This window comes from Nelusetta ayraudi, unplaced genomic scaffold, assembly GCF_046127955.1.
Source record: "Nelusetta ayraudi isolate G7.1 ecotype Tasmania unplaced genomic scaffold, CSIRO-AGI_Nayr_v1 ptg000011l, whole genome shotgun sequence".
In the NCBI taxonomy this organism is placed as follows: Eukaryota; Metazoa; Chordata; class Actinopteri; order Tetraodontiformes; family Monacanthidae; genus Nelusetta; species Nelusetta ayraudi.
In genome coordinates this window covers 7,198,055-7,206,810 of record NW_027466061.1, presented here as the reverse complement: position 1 = coordinate 7,206,810, position 8,756 = coordinate 7,198,055, and positions in this window count along the sequence as shown.

Sequence of the window (8,756 nt, the reverse complement as noted above, 5' to 3'; positions counted from 1 at the left end):
TTGTGCTCCTTCGTTCCCCGGTTGACAACAACCCGCCTCCGACCTTGCCCCCGCCTCGTCCTTGGACCGACTCCCCGGTAACGACCCTGCTCGGCTCTGACTACGTTCCTCGTTTGCCCCGTCTGGATCCTGTCCCTGTTATCGACCTCCGCCCGTCTCCGACGCCGATCTCGCCTGCCTCTCTCACCGCCTGCACTGGTTCTCGACCCTGGACTGCCCGACCTCTCCGATTCAATAAACCTCTTAAACTGCATCAGTGGTTGTCGTGCATTTGAGTCCACCAACACCAGCCAGTATAATCTGGCCATGGACTCAGCCGACAATCCCAACGCTTCTGCAACCACCCTGGAGTTACAGCGACTCGAGGAGCGGCTTCAACAGCACCGCTCGCAGACGGATCACCTGTTCACGGCATTCGGTTCTCAGTTGAACTCACTGTCGACACAGGTACGTGACATGGTGCAACCCATACCTTCCAGCGGCTCCGTTCAACCTCTCGTGCCACTCGCTGCACCTACTCCGTTCTCCGGCGAGGAGAACAACTTCCGAGAGTTCCGTTTACAGTGCGAGCTCCACTTCGAATTACGCTCGTCATGTTTTTCCTCCGAGAGGTCCAAAGTGGCGTACGTCGTCTCCCTCCTTACCGGCTGGGCGGCTGCAGAGTGGGAGAATAGGAGCGTGGCGTGCCAGACCACGACTGACTTTTTTAGTGCTTTGGCCAGCCTGTTTCGTCGCTCACTGGTGGGTCGCGAGGCTGACCAAAAGCTGCTGTGTTTACAGCAAGGCGACCAGTCGGTAACGGACTACGCTATCGCCTTCCGTTCGGCTGCGGCGAATAGCGGGTGGAACGCTGTTGCGTGCTACGACGCTTTTCTTCAGGGACTCTCGCCTGGGATCAAGGCTCATCTGTTGGCTCGTGATCTTCCCACCGCCCTGGACGAGCTAATCGCGCTCGCCATTCGGACCGAACATCGCTCCACAGAATGTAATTGTCTCACCTCGCAAGTCAGCTCTCGGGACACCCCGGGTCCGCCTCCTCGATGCTTTCCACCGTCCCGTCTTCCACCTTCGGTCGCCGCCGCCTGCCGGGCACCCGCTGAGGAGCCGATGCAGCTGGGACGCGCTCGACTTTCGGCGGAGGAGAGGCAGCGAAGATTCCTTCATCGCCTGTGTATTTACTGCGGACAGCCCGGATATCTCATCGCCTCTTGTCCCTCCCGAGGAAAATGTAGTCTCCCGACTCTGAGTCTACACTCCGTTGATTCTAGCTCCCCCAAGGGGAGACCAACATGTTCTGTTTCACTTGTCTCATCGATTTCAGATGCCGGCTCTGGTGGACTCGGGGGGCAGACGCTAATCTGCTCGACAAGGATCTCGCTGGGAGACTGCAGCTGGACCTTAACCCCTTGGACAAGCCCATCAGGGTTCGGTCTTTGGATGGACAGTTGTTAACTCAAATCACGCACGTGTCTCAGCCAGTGCAGGTTACTTTCCCCGACAACCACGCAGAATTAGTCACCTCCCAGTTCATTCATGATCACCCCAGCGTGGACGGCTGCGGCACGTGTTTGAATCCGCACGGTACTTGTCAGTGCCATACACAACATAGTTACTCTGGGCACAGCCCGCTGGACAGTGGACGGTCATCGTGTTGGTAAAAGACTTCAGATCAGCCTTGTGGTCACAGGTGATGACGGAGTCTGGTGAGCAACCCAGCACGTCCAGGCGTAGGCCGGCCTGTCCCCTGGCCTCAAGCGGTAGGATGCGGACGTACTTCGCTGATCCAGGCGTCCCAAGCATCCAGGAGTTCCAAGTGTTTCCGTCCACCTCCAGCCAAACTCGATCACCAAGTCGTCTGCGCCTAGTCAGGAGATGTCGACGGGTATGGATCCGGGCGCGCCAGCCACTCCTTCGGTCAGCGGCCAAGCACAAGGTCTACGCTGATCGTCACCGTGTCCCGGGTCCTGCCTACCGCCCAGGGTCCCGAGTATGGCTCTCCACCAGAAGTCTCAGAGTCCAAGCTCCCTCTCGCAAGTTAGCACCCCGTTTCATTGGTCCATTCCCAATCTCCAGAGTTCTTAATCCTGTGTCCATTCGCCTCAGTCTACCCCGGAGTGTGCGAGCTCACCCGACTTTCCACGTATCCTACCTGAAACCTGCCAAGGAGAGTTCCCTGGTGCCCACATCTAAACCACCAATGCCTCCTCGTTTCCTGGACGATGGCCAAAGGGTTTACACGGTCGGGAAACTCCTGGCCGTTCGCAGAAGAGGGAGGGGGTACCAATACCTGCTGGACTGGGAGGGTTACGGTCCAGAGGAGCGATCCTGGGTGCCATCCACGACCCCTCCGTCATCAGAGACTTCCACAATGCTCACCCTGACCAACCTAGGCCATCAGGAGCCGGCCGTTGGGGGGGGGGGTACTGTCACGGTCTCCAAGCCAACAATCTGCCCCTATGTTCTTGATAGCCAACAATCTGCCCCTATGATCTTGATAGCCAACAATCTTTGCCTTTGATCTGCACTGCCTTTATTACCCAGTCTCCCGTGTTCCCCGTTGCCAGCGCCTGTCTCCTTGTTGTGCTCCTTCGTTCCCCGGTTGACAACAGTCCGCCTCGACCTCGGACAGATTCCCCGGTAACAACCCGGCTCGGCTCTCACTACGTTCCTCGTCTGCCCTGTCTGGATCCTATCGCTGTTATCGACCTCCGCCCGTCCCCGACGCCGATCTCGCCTGCCTCTCTCACCGCCCGCACTGGTTCTCGACAAACACCTTAAACTGCATCAGTGGTTGTCGTGCATTTGAGTCCACCAACACCTGACACCAATATAGGCCTACGCAGTGATTACACAGAAAAATACGTCAATGGCTACATTTAAAATAAAATAAAAATGAGGTATATTGAAGTCAAAACCATAGATTCTTTACATTTTTGAAATGCGTGTTGTTGTTTTTTTTTCAAATTTACCAGGCAACCGTCCGGTTTCATTAGATTTCCTCTATGCTCTATTCAGATGTGTGTAATAATGCAGTTTGGATACCACCATACATCAATGTTGGAATAAATCATGTAGGAAAGTAATATTCAAGCTAATCTATTAATACACAGGTTAATAATCTATTTCAGGGCGCTTTTGTGGAAAATATAAAGTAACTGCTGCCTCAATGTTCCAAATAGCCTTCATGAATTTCAGGCAGAAGCATGGACCATTCCAGGTCAGCAGAGATGGGTATTGAAAAGAATTAATTTGTCTTGAGTTTCAAAGATCTTTAACATATCATGTTTTCTATCATGCAATGATAGTCTCTGAGCCTATCTGGGCAGGTGTTTGAGGAAAGGCCCTGGAGTGGTTCACCACCAACTTTAGTGATAAGTTATGACACTGCCCCACTACAATGCAGGATTCCACAATGTTCAGTGCCCCCCCTGTTTTCCATCTACATGCTTCTACTTGGTCATCTCATCAGCAACCTTCCAAGTGTCTTCTATCAGTGTTACACTGATGACATTCAGCTTAATTTCTCTTTCAGTCCTGAGAACATACAGAGCCTCAGCATCCTGCTGGAATGTCTGGCTGCCATAGAGGGCTGGATGTACAGGAATCTCTTGCAGTTTAGCAGCATTGAGCTCAATGCTGCTAAAACTGAAGTGTTGACCTTTGCTCCTGACAGTGTAACCGCCAGGGTTCAGGAACATCTGGGCCCACTGAAGAATACTGTCTGCCAAAGAGCAGTCAATGTATCTTGACCAACATGTCAAGACTCTAAAATTTTACGTGTTGGGAAGAGTGCTTTATGAATTTAATCTGAAGTTATAAAATGTTTAACACACACAAAAATGTCTAACATTAAGGTTGTCATTTTTATTTTATACACAGGTGTAACAAAGAATATAGAAAACTTCATATGGCTCACTGAATTGCTTTTAATAGATTATTAACACAATTGAGAGAAAGTTTCATTGATTTATGAAATCCCCATCTGCATCTTGAATAATCTTGGTCATCCATATATCTGGAATGTAGTGACGTCCTCATGATCGATACCAGTGTGTATCTCCAACCAGGCCGCATTGTCACATCTGGTGGCTCCAGTGAGCGTGCTGCAAATGCAGCGCAGGATGAGGGAGTGAAAGCTTCAAGGGGAAAGGTCTGATGCTGTGGGGACAACAGCCGAACATCCAACAGTGTCTTTCTTGTAGTAATACTTTTCAGCTTTACAGCAGGTATTGATCCTGAATAAATAAAATTTTTGTTGTGATTATGGACACAACTACAAAATAAATACAAAATTTAATTTTTTACGCATTTTTCATAAAGCCACCCCTTAGAAACCCATGCAAAGATAATTAAAAATCAAGTTTTAATTTCCTTTACCTGGTTCCAGACAATGCATGTTCCTTGCTTCTCACTCCATATGTGCAAGCCTTGGAAACGGTCAGACAGTGCTTTTCCCCTTGGCCTCCATCAAATCTGGAGCTCAGTTAGGAGTGGGAGTCCAGTAAAGGTGGTTTACAAGAGCTGGCCTCTACAGCATCTACTCTTCACAACCCATGTCCTTTGAAGCCACATTTCTAAAGCTTTCCATACATATATTTGAGAAAACAATGAAAAGTTTATAAATACAAAACAAAAAAAGTGACAATAGACAAACCAAACTGAACCATAACCATACATATTGTTGTAATCAGTATTTAATATCATGCATCATTGCATATTGTGCTATTATATTTGTAACATTACATTTATATGTTGGAATTATTACATTGAGTTGAATGTATAAATGTATTGGATGTTACTATATGTAGTGCTTTGGTGTATATTTGATGATCATGATCAGTACCTTGGGGGTGTTGAAAACCTTGTGAGCAAGGACTGTGAAACTCATTAAGTCTCGTAAACAGTGACCTGGGTGACCAGAGAGTGGTCAGCTGAGGAAACTGCATTTGCGACCCCCATAAAGTTTATGACCCATCCAGGCACGGGAACAAGAACTTTTCACCCCAGGAGGTTATGGCAGGGAAGTGTTCCAGCAGACCAGATCGGAAGGAGGATGGATCATTTGGCTCCCTGCCAAATAAGGACCTGTTTATTTTTACTATTATTAACTGGGGGCTGGGATCTGGACACCCAGCAGCCAGTCAAAGGAGGACAATACCGGAGATCATTTGTATGTTTTCATTATGTATGAAAGGACTGGGTCAAGGGACAGATAGCAGTCAGACTTCATGTCCTGACAAAACTTTGTTGTTGCTAGGGTTTTGAACTCGGCCCAGAGCTCTGTATATTTGTATCCTGAATTGTATTGAATTATTTACTAAAGACATATTTAAATTGGCATTCTTCTCCTGAGACTTCATTCAACGAACACGCGGATCAGTAGCACGACACAAGGAAATAATCTGATCCAACAATATGCATAATTGCCCACTGCTACTGCCTAATGCTACTACCTCAACACGGTGGCACCATTTGGCAATCCTAGCAGATTGGCGATGAATCACGACCTCTACTGGCAGAGTATAGATGCTTGCACATGTTCATTTTCGGTTCGTTTTTTTTATTTAGTAAATTACTATACCCAAATTGGCTTTTTTTTTAGCTGGGCAAAATGCACCAAAACTAGCCACCGAAAGTCACTATGCCTCCAACTGATTATGCGCCCTAGCTACTTGGCCAAGGGGATCTCCCTTTGGCCAAATGGTTAAATTGGCTATAACATGTCTATTACCCAGGAGTCTGGGGTTTGAAGCCCGCCCGGGCCCTCTTCGCCCTGCCACACTTATCCGGAAACCATTGGAAACAGCTGGAATCTGTGCAACCAACACAAACGCAATAAACAGCCATATTGATAATCAAAACATTAGATATCCCGAGCTAGCCAGGAAAAACAAACAACTCTGATAACGTACTGAGCTTTGGGCAGCGGCTAGCATGCAACTCTTTCTCGTGAGGTCATATGGTGCGACGTTGAATGGCCGCGATGTAAAAAAAAAAAAGAAAAAAAAAAAGGTCGATCATGGGATCGATTCGGATTGCTTTTGTCTGGTGTGCCGGTTGACCAATCAGGCGTTAGATAAACGTAGGTCCGCCTCCCCTATTAGCATATTTACATTGCTGTCTGACATGTCTGAGACGACACATAAATAAATAAATGTGGAATTAAATAAATAAATAGATAAATAAATAAATAAAGAAAAGAAAAAATAATTGAATAAATAAAAGTATAAGTAAATGAATAAATAAAAGTATAAATAAATAAATGTAAAAATAAATAAATGAATAAATGCAGATATACATACATTTAAAAATAAATAAAGGCAAAAAACAAAAAAAAATACCTTTTGTTTTTCTAAACTCTTTTTTTTTTAATCACGTATTTAATTATTCATTTATTTATTTTTACTTATGTCATTTTTGGTCCTCCATACTCCATACCAGACGACGTATAAAATTTCTATAAATAAATGCTGCATAAATCACCCCGTTACCTAACCTAACAAACCATTACAAAATCAAATCAAGAGGCGGGTGAGTTGATCCCGTGGCTGTCAGCAGTGTTGTAGGTAAGTGACGCCGCCATATTTCTGTCTGGTACGTCTGACGGAAACAATTTTCATCTTCCAGTCACAATGTCTTATTGAGTGGCATTTGCACGTTCCACATGTTGCTAAGAGGGATATTTTCCTCAAAACCCCCAAGCATCCATCCAACCCAACCAACCATCATGCTGGACGAGGGTTTGGGTTAGATTAAAGGTCCAGTGTGTAATTGGCTTGATTAATGATTTTTATATTGGTTAAAGCTTAATAAACTGCCCAATAATACATTACTAAAGGTTTAGGAGTAATTTGGTTTACCTACCATTTGAATAGATCTCATATAGATATGAGAATGTACATATAGCAAAGGTCTTGCTCCCACTTTGCTGCCATCTTGCGCAGCCATAAGCCTGTGTGGACAATCCAGCCTGTCTGATGATTGGTGCATTTTGCAATAAGGGTAACTGTGTCTTCAAATAAACCAACAAAGAAGAAGGTGGACAAGGTATTCAGGTTCGGGTGCACAGGCCACTGTAGTTCACTGGCAAGGCACGGAGGGGGAGAGAATGAAAGATACTGCAATCTGAAATGTAATCACTTGATGTTGCTGTTTCTTCAAACTCTTTAAATATTACTCATTTAACCTTTAAATCTGCTCCCACAGGGGATGGCTCAAATCGGGAGGACAAATTTTGCAACCTTTGGGATGTGACAATCAGTGGGACTTTAAACTTTAACCTTTTAAATGTCCACCTCCCATTCTGCACAGCCCAAGTCCACTTCTGATCCCATCAACTCACACCTCTGCACCCGGTCCACATGCCACCACCAGCCTTCAACTCTCAGCTAACAATATAGCCTCTTTTAGCCACTCCCCCCATCCTGCCTTACAGAGTGCTGTTTGAGTCCAGTGACTCTACAGAAGTCAATTCTACCCAACCATACTTAACTCTTAGTAAACTACAGAAGAAGTGCAATGACAATGGAAATAACCACTGCTACCTTCATGTTTATCAATGAATGTGGGCAGAGGTCTAAAAAGAGAGGAACACAGGAAGCGCACTTGCAGTACTTAACCACTGTATACTTTCCACAAAGGGGATTATTTTCCCTTGGTGGAGCTCCCATCTATAAAGGGAAAAGCAGCAAATCTACCAACACACTCCTTCCCAGTGCCCCATGGTGATAAGTGGTGATCAACCATGTCCCCATTACTTAAACATGTTTTAAATTTTTTTGATTTAAGAGTTGGCCTCCACCTCTGTAACCGCCAAAGAGACAGAGCAATGTTCGAGTTAGCTTACTGTTATTGTGCTGGTGAGAGGGGAAAGTTCCTTCTCTCCAGCATGCCGGTCATCAGGTCTGCTGTTAGTACTCTTGTTTTCTGTAGCAACGGGGATTTTGCACAGCAAAACATGTGGATAGTGGAAAAGTGTGTCAGCTTAAATGGGCACCCAGTTACAAATTTTATGCCCACAGTGTATTCTCGTGAGTCACACACACACACACACACACACACACAACACACAAACACACACACGCATCCATGTGTGCACACAGAGTTACACAGAGAGGGGGAGATTGAACAATGCCTGGCCTTTTTTTTTTTGAACGACTAACAAATGACTGACTGCCTGTAGTCTTTCCGGTAGCGTGGCTAATAATGAAGTGAAATGAAATTTTGCCACTCCAGTGTTGCAAACCTCATTGGGCCATTTGACTTTGATGATCTGATTTTTTTTCATTATTTTTTGGGATGAATCACAAACATTCTTCTGTCTGTAGAATGGATTCCAGCATGGTCTCAAATTCGGCACTTTATTTCTATCTTGTTTACTTAAAGAGGCGATGTAATTCCACAAAATGATGTAGCTTCACCAAAACAAAGCAGCTCCCTGCGTGTCGCCAGCAAATTCTGACACAGTGAGCTCTGAACCTCAATTGAGCAAACAAAGATATAACAGATGTAACTGTCTCACTGTGGATGCTGATGGGTTAATGTGTACAACTATGTATCCCTGAATCTTTTGGCGCCATCTGCAAAATGCCTTCAAACACTGTTTTTCAGTAGCCGCTGTTGCGCTTTCAGCTGCTGGAATTGTAGTTGGCAACTATCAGGGGGTTGTGGAAATTCCCTAAGTAATCCCATGCCAATTCATATGACTTTAAGCGTCTGTTAATTAATAAGGCGCCAAGTGGGAGATTCTCAAAAAG